This window comes from Symphodus melops (assembly GCF_947650265.1).
Source record: "Symphodus melops genome assembly, chromosome: 11".
Lineage (NCBI taxonomy): Eukaryota > Metazoa > Chordata > Actinopteri > Labriformes > Labridae > Symphodus > Symphodus melops.
The window spans coordinates 25,936,059-25,943,652 of record NC_136701.1 but is presented as its reverse complement, the minus strand read 5'-3'; the positions used below and the strand labels follow the sequence as shown (position 1 = coordinate 25,943,652).

At 49.6% G+C, this 7,594-nt stretch overlaps 1 long non-coding RNA gene across 1 annotated transcript in view; it reads right to left on the bottom strand.

Moving 5' to 3' along the window:
- LOC306831648 overlaps positions 1–6,200 on the bottom strand; it is an 89,847-nt gene extending 83,647 nt beyond the window's left edge. The window contains exon 1 of the long non-coding RNA XR_013780099.1: positions 5,402–6,200. This is a non-coding gene — a long non-coding RNA (uncharacterized lncRNA). The remainder of the gene's footprint in view (positions 1–5,401) is intronic.
- Positions 6,201–7,594: the final 1,394 nt, after the last annotated feature.

The following is a 7,594-nucleotide window of genomic DNA, read 5'->3' as shown; positions in this document are numbered from 1 at the left end:
CTGTAAATCACATTTTCAGAATCACATCTCGGCTGGAGCGAAGCGTCTCTCTCCCGTGCTCTGCGGCGCGTCCCGTGACGGTCCACGCTGGAGCCACGCCCTCTCTCCCAGCGTCTCGTGCTGCTGACACACCTGAGCCGTCGCTCTCACAGAAGGCTTCCTGCTCCGTCCTCCCAACATCCATGCTCCTTTACCAAACTGTGTTCCGGTTCTTTCTTCTGTCTTTTAGTCGCTTTATTGTTTTTATAAACTGACGGTTGGCCCTCAGTGATCTGCAGAGAACACATTCATGCTGAGTGACTGAGGCTCCGAGGGAGGACTGACGTGCAGCAAAGCTCCTGAGTTTTGACTGGTTATAAAATATCGATGCCTCTGGGTGAGCTGGAAAAGAAAGATGCGGGGCGTCGGGTTTAAACGGCACGTGGCGCTGCTCCTGGACTCCTGCTAGTCCAACTGACAGAAACTCAGCTCGCTGTGATTTTAACCAGACCATTTCCGTCTTCAAACACTGAAGCAAGGCAGGGCGAGGGACACGTGGGACAGCTGCTCAGCTGGGGACTCTGCAGCGAGTGAAGAATAGAAGCTGACCAGGTTTTACCCTGATGGTGTATTTAGCGTTCATGCTGTGAGTTTGGAGCTCCTCCTCCTCTCCTCTGACAGCGTCACATCCAGCAGCATCTACTCTGCAGCTCCGCAGCTTTCAAAGCACATCGTCTGACCTGCTTTGTTCTGCCCTCTCCCCCGTTCTCGCCTTTTCCCCGCTGCGTCCCCGCTGCGTCCCCGCTGCGTCCCCGCGCCTACATGCTGCTGGGTATATAAAGACAAGCCCGGCCCTGACAATTAATGGGGACTGTTGCTGGGTAATTAGTGGAAAAGGAAGTAAGCCTCCAATTTCTCCTGACCCCCCCACTTTCAGCAAACACACACATGCACACACACACACACACGTGCACACACGCACACACACACACACACGTATGGAGCTGCTGACAAAGAATGCAGATATGAAGGAGTGCTCTCTGACTGCTGCAGAAAGCTGTTTTTATCTGATGCAGAACGACTCATTAAGAGCACACTCACCTGTTTTATATACAGTCATATATGTTTATATATATATATGTTTTATATAGTTATATGTTATATATATATGTTTTATATAGTTATATGTTATATATATATGTTTTATATAGTTATGTTATATATACAGTTATATGTTATATATACAGTTATATATGTTATATATATATGTTATATATATATATATGTTTTATATAGTTATGTTATATATACAGTTATATGTTATATATACAGTTATATATGTTATATATATATGTTATATATATATATATATGTTTTATATAGTTATATGTTATATATATATGTTTTATATACAGTACATTGAAACAGCAGAGGAAGTCTATAAAAACAACATAACAGCTCTCTATGAAAAAGAGATCAAACATTTTATGATGAAAAATTTATTTGAGACTGTATACGGTGTTTTATTTTGAAATTGAGCTCACGCTTTGTGCGCTTCCTGTTTTTCCGTCCAGCTCGCCGCGTGCTCCATCAAAAATAGACTCGCCAGGTATTTTACAGACTGCGGCGCTCGCTGTGGAAACACGAGGCTTTGTCATGGTGTTTTGTGCGTCCATCATCGGGCAGTGACGGGAGAGCTCACAGGAAACGCCGCCGCCTGTTCGCCGCGTGCCGCTCTGTGACGGACACGAACGCATCTTAAACAGCTCAAGGTCACGTGACTGCTTTCAAACTGTGAAAGTGGACTTCTACCCACACACACACACACACACACACACACACACACACACACACACACACACACACACACACACACACACACACACACACACACACACACACACACACACACACACACACACACACACACACACACACACACACACACACACACACACACACACACACACACACACACACAGTATCTGAAGGCCAGACAAGGACAGTGAAGGTCGTCATGGACGAGTAAAAGCAGTTGATTTGTTTAAGGACGCCGCGGCTCGTCCTCTGGCTCTAAATCTACTTTTCGGACTTTTAGGTGACGCCCTCAGCGCTTTAATGAAGTTAAGCATCCTGTGTGTGTGTGTGTGTGTGTGTGTTTGTTGGTATAATTGAAGTGTGTACAGGCTAGTTTTTATCCTAAGTAATTCATGAGTGCTTGCTGAAGAGGAGCTGGGGCTGAGTCATGGCGAGAAACACCTCAGAGCTTCCTGTGCTCCCTGCTGCAGAATTCATCACGACGCCCTTTCCTGAAATTCATTATTCATGTTTCTTTACAGGCTGTCTTGTCCAAGTCATCGGCGCGGCGGTGCACGATGGGGACTTTGTTCTCGTAGACACTCGATCATCGGCTGCAGTCTCCCACTGTTCTCATCTCTGCGTCTCTTTATTGTCCTCTCTTCCTGACCGCCCTGTCGTCTCCTCTCTTTCTCCCTCTCTATTCCTCCATTTACATTTGGCTGCTTCTCCTCAACAACACGAGGCTGGAGGGGACGAGTCAGAGGAGCAACACCCAGCCACCCCCCCACTGAGAGAACTTTCTTTAACTTGTGTATGTCAGCCCCGTTCCCAACGTGTGTGTAGCCGTTTGCACGTGCTCATTCACCGTACACGTATGTATTTGCTCTCCCATGATCCTCTCTGAGGAGCTTCACCTTCTCGCGGTGTTGCGTTCCCTTTAACTTCAGCACACACGCATGGCGTGCTTCTTCTCTCTGTGCCTCGATGTCACTCCATCGTGACGGCATCCAAAGTGCACGAGCGCTCCTTCCACAGTTTGATCTTGTCCCAACGTGTCCGACTGATTCACCACACGAGCAATAATGGATGAGCTATAAATTATAGCTCCACATCCAGATCTCATGAATAGTGAAGTGCTCCTCAGTATGCCTCACCACGAGCTGCATCTCTGAGACCCGTCTGTGGGATAGACGTGCTGCTTCTCCCCGGTCTGAGCGTCAACGATACACCCGTGAACACACGCGCCTTCGCCACAGAGAGAGCCGGTCGGAGAGAACCAGAGTCTAACACTCGGCGTGAAGCAGCCATAATGACTCTCCTACTGTACATAGTAAGCGGAGGTAATGAAGTGCCACATGCCCTGATTGGTTTTCAGTTGGAAACTTTTACAATCTGCTGGATGTTTGAGAGGCTGCTGAGATTAAGTGAAGGTGATTTTGCTCATGACAGTAAAGTTCATGTTTTTCACGGATCTGCTGCTTTGTTGAGTGACAGATTCACATTTCTTAAAGACAAGTAAAAAGTGGAATTTTCTGCCCTGGTTACGTCAGCCTTTTTACAATGTAGAGATAGGGATTTACACATTAATATTTCACGAGCTTTATTGAACACTTGGATCAGTGCTCTGGCTCCTCAGGTCCTCCAGTGCTGCAGGCATTAAGGCCGGATAGATGCATCATCAGTGTGAACTTTTTATCTCCTTTTAAAAGTGTCTCCATCTGGAGCTCCGAATCCTCTGACTGTCAACCAACGCTGAAGAGTGATGAACCGCAAGCTGCTGCAGACCCCGTGATGCCACCACGCTGAACGTCAGCTGTCCTGCTGCAGACCCTGTGATGCCACCACGCTGAACTTCAGCTGTCCTGCTGCAGACCCCGTGATGCCACCACGCTGAACGTCAGCTGTCCTGCTGCAGACCCTGTGATGCCACCACGCTGAGCCTCAGCTGTCCTGCTGCAGACCCTGTGATGCCACCACGCTGAGCCTCAGCTGTCCTGCTGCAGACCCTGTGATGCCACCACGCTGAACGTCAGCTGTCCTGCTGCAGACCCTGTGATGCCACCACGCTGAACTTCAGCTGTCCTGCTGCAGACCCCGTGATGCCACCACGCTGAGCCTCAGCTGTCCTGCTGCAGACCCCGTGATGCCACCACGCTGAGCCTCAGCTGTCCTGCTGCAGACCCCGTGATGCCACCACGCTGAACTTCAGCTGTCCTGCTGCAGACCCTGTGATGCCACCACGCTGAGCCTCAGCTGTCCTGCTGCAGACCCCGTGATGCCACCACGCTGAGCCTCAGCTGTCCTGCTGCAGACCCCGTGATGCCACCACGTTGAACTTCAGCTGTCCTGCTGCAGACCCCGTGATGCCACCACGCTGAACTTCAGCTGTCCTGCTGCAGACCCCGTGATGCCACCACGCTGAACGTCAGCTGTCCTGCTGCAGACCCCGTGATGCCACCACGCTGAACTTCAGCTGTCCTGCTGCAGACCCTGTGATGCCACCACGCTGAACTTCAGCTGTCCTGCTGCAGACCCCGTGATGCCACCACGCTGAACGTCAGCTGTCCTGCTGCAGACCCCGTGATGCCACCACGCTGAACTTCAGCTGTCCTGCTGCAGACCCCGTGATGCCACCACGCTGAACGTCAGCTGTCCTGCTGCAGACCCTGTGATGCCACCACGCTGAACTTCAGCTGTCCTGCTGCAGACGTCCTCAGCACAGTCCTCTAGCGTGTGATTTCCTGTCAGAGTCGTTTGCGCTCCTCCAGTTTGAAGACGTCGCCGGTTGGCTCAGACGCCGACACTGGAACGAGCCGCACACTGAAGCCCTGAATCCAATTAGCCCACATCTGGATCTCCACAGAGAGACAGCGAGCACTTATTGTATCTGACAGGGAATAACCCACGCATCGATTGATTTTACAGTATAGCAGACTTCACATTACGCTGCACAATCTGGATGCAGAGCAGATGGTCCATTTCTAATGCCAATTATTCATAGCAGCTCATGTGGACAAAGAGCACGGCGAGGAGGAACTAATTATAGAAAGTGGATCTAGGAAGGAGCATCCAAAGGATTAAACATCAAATAAGCAGATATCAGACTTTTGATAAACAGAATGAGTCGTGTTGGTCAAAGATAATGATCCCTGCTCGGCAAAAATAGACCGAATGGACTTGAAATAGCTGCAGCTCATCTCCTCCTGTGCATGAATACCAGCAGACTGACGGTGACAAACAGACACACAATGCTCCACTATCAAACAACCTCACACCTCTGGCTTCTCGGCTGCAGTGCCGTCCATCCCTGGCCGTCTGCTGAGCAGAAACACGCGCTCTCGGCTTCAGACTGTGGATGATGATGCATCGTAAACAGGAGCAGTGCCGCTCATGACTAATCAGACGAAGCTGAGGGAAGAAGGCAGGAGCAGCTTTCTGTCAAAAATGAGCTTCTGACAGAGCGAGAGAGCGACGGAGCCGAGCACAAATCTGCCACATCACTGAGTCTGAGCCGTTCGTCCCCGAAGTAAGGAATCAATTTAACCCAGGGACGGCCAGGCAGGCTGAAAACGCCAAACAAAGAAGCAACACAGCAAAGTTAAAGTTAAAAAATCAGCCTTACCTCTTAAATCCCAGTCCTGGACCAATCAGAAAACGTCAGCGCTGCTCAGAAAGCTGCTGAGCCCTCATATAAAGAAAGTGAGACTGGCTTTTCTCAGCTTGTCAGAAAGGAAAACCTTTGTCTTCTCTTTTTTTTTCCCCCCAATAATCTCAAGTCAGGATTAGAGGCTGTAGCCCGAGAGAAGCAGCAGCAGGCGGCTCATTTCCATGTGAGAGCCTCTGACATGCTTTTTCTATCCTTCAGGGGACCGGGGCGCTTCACAATGCGATCTGGCTGGGGCACTGAAGTCGACAACTGCAGCTGCAAGAGTATTTGTAGGTGTAAAAATCCAGCTGGGGGAAAGAAGCGGGCATCCTTTAGTGGAGAAGAAGAAGACGATCCAGCACCACAGAATGGCAGAGCTGACACAGCACACTCTCTGTCGCTTAAATCCTCCAGAAAGGGGCCGATGGGAGGCAGCAGGTAGAGACAGGGACACAATGCAGAGGGAGGAGGTGCTGTTGCATCAACATCGCAACTCTCAAGTTTCTAATTTAAAAGAAGAAAAAGAGAAAAATCAGCACTTAAGCTCCAACGGAATCAGCAGCATCATCATCTCCTCTCTGGGACTCCTCAAGTCTGCACAGGACCGAGTGTGGTAGAGAGAGACAGAGACAGAGAGAGAGAGTGTGTGCATGCATGTACGCATGTACAAGTGTGTGTGTGTGTGTGTGTGTGTGTGTGTGTGTGGAAAAGAGGGAGATAGAGAGCAGAGAGAGCTGCGAGCTCAAGTGCTGCCGGAGTGCGAAGTGAGAGGAGAAGGAGGATGCACGAGAAGAGGAGGAGGGAGGAAGGGGAGGAGGGAAGAGGGAGGAGGAGGAGGGAGATGCCTGGGAGAGAGAGAGGGAAAGAGAGAGAGAGAGGGAGAGAGAGAGAGGGAGAGAGAGGGAGAGAGAGAGAGGGAGAGAGAGGGAGAGAGAGAGAGCAGCACTGTCGGTGACTACATTAACAGCGCTGAGTAGGTGGAGTTTTCCTTGCAGCAGCAGAAAGGGATCATCATTTGAAACCCAAAAGAGAGAGGGACACACACACACACACACACACACACACACACACACACACACACACACACAAGAAAGAGAGAGAGTGTAAAGAGGAGTTAGAGAGAGAAAGACGAGGAAAGACGAGGAAAAGCATCCGTTTATTTAGAGGTTAAAGAAACCTCAGGGAGGAGAGAGAGGCTGTGTGTGTGTGTGTGTGTGTGTGTGTGTGTGTGTGTGTGTGTGTCTCTGTCTGTGTGTGTCTCGGTGTGTGTGTCTCGGTGTGTGTGTCTGTGTCTGTGTGTGTGTGTGTCTGTGTGTGTCTCGGTGTGTGTGTCTGTGTGTGTGTGTGTGTGTGTGTGTGTGTGTGTGTCTCTGTGTGTGTGTGTGTGTGTGTGTGTGTGTGTCTCTGTGTGCGTGTGTGTGGGGTTGTGTGTGTGTGTAGGGTGGCAGAGTCCCCAGCTGCAGAGAAGCTGGCACAGTGACAGCGTCCTCTTCCAGGGGTCGTAAACATCGATTAGAATATTTAAAGGTGCACAGAAAGAAAACGCACGGGACGCTTTTAAAAGGTTCTGGCACACACTCAAACACACCACAGGCGTGTACACACACACACACACACACACACACACACACACACACACACACACACACACACACACACACACACACACACACACAGTTACTGTACATAAAGACTATTTATAGAGCAGCATTCAGTCACTGAGCACATTTCTGTTATTTCCATATTCATCGTTTCATTGGCTTCATTCAAACGGTTTCAAAATGACTTCTGTCCTTCTCGTCTTCCTGACACTCATAAAGAACGACCTGCTGTCCTTAAGCCTCCTCTGCTTACTGGGTTTCATTACTTCTGCTTTGTGTCCAGTCTGTTCATTTTACTTTCTATAAAATCTTATTATCAGATTCTTTTTGACCTTTATTGAACCAGGAAGAGAAAAACTCAAAAATTAAAAATCTATTTTTCAGGACACACACACACACACACACACTCACACACACGCACACGCACACGCACACTCACACACACACACACACACACGCACACGCACACGCACACGCACACGCACACGCACACGCACACACACACGCGCACGCACACACACACACACACACACACACACACACACACACACACTCAAACACACCACAG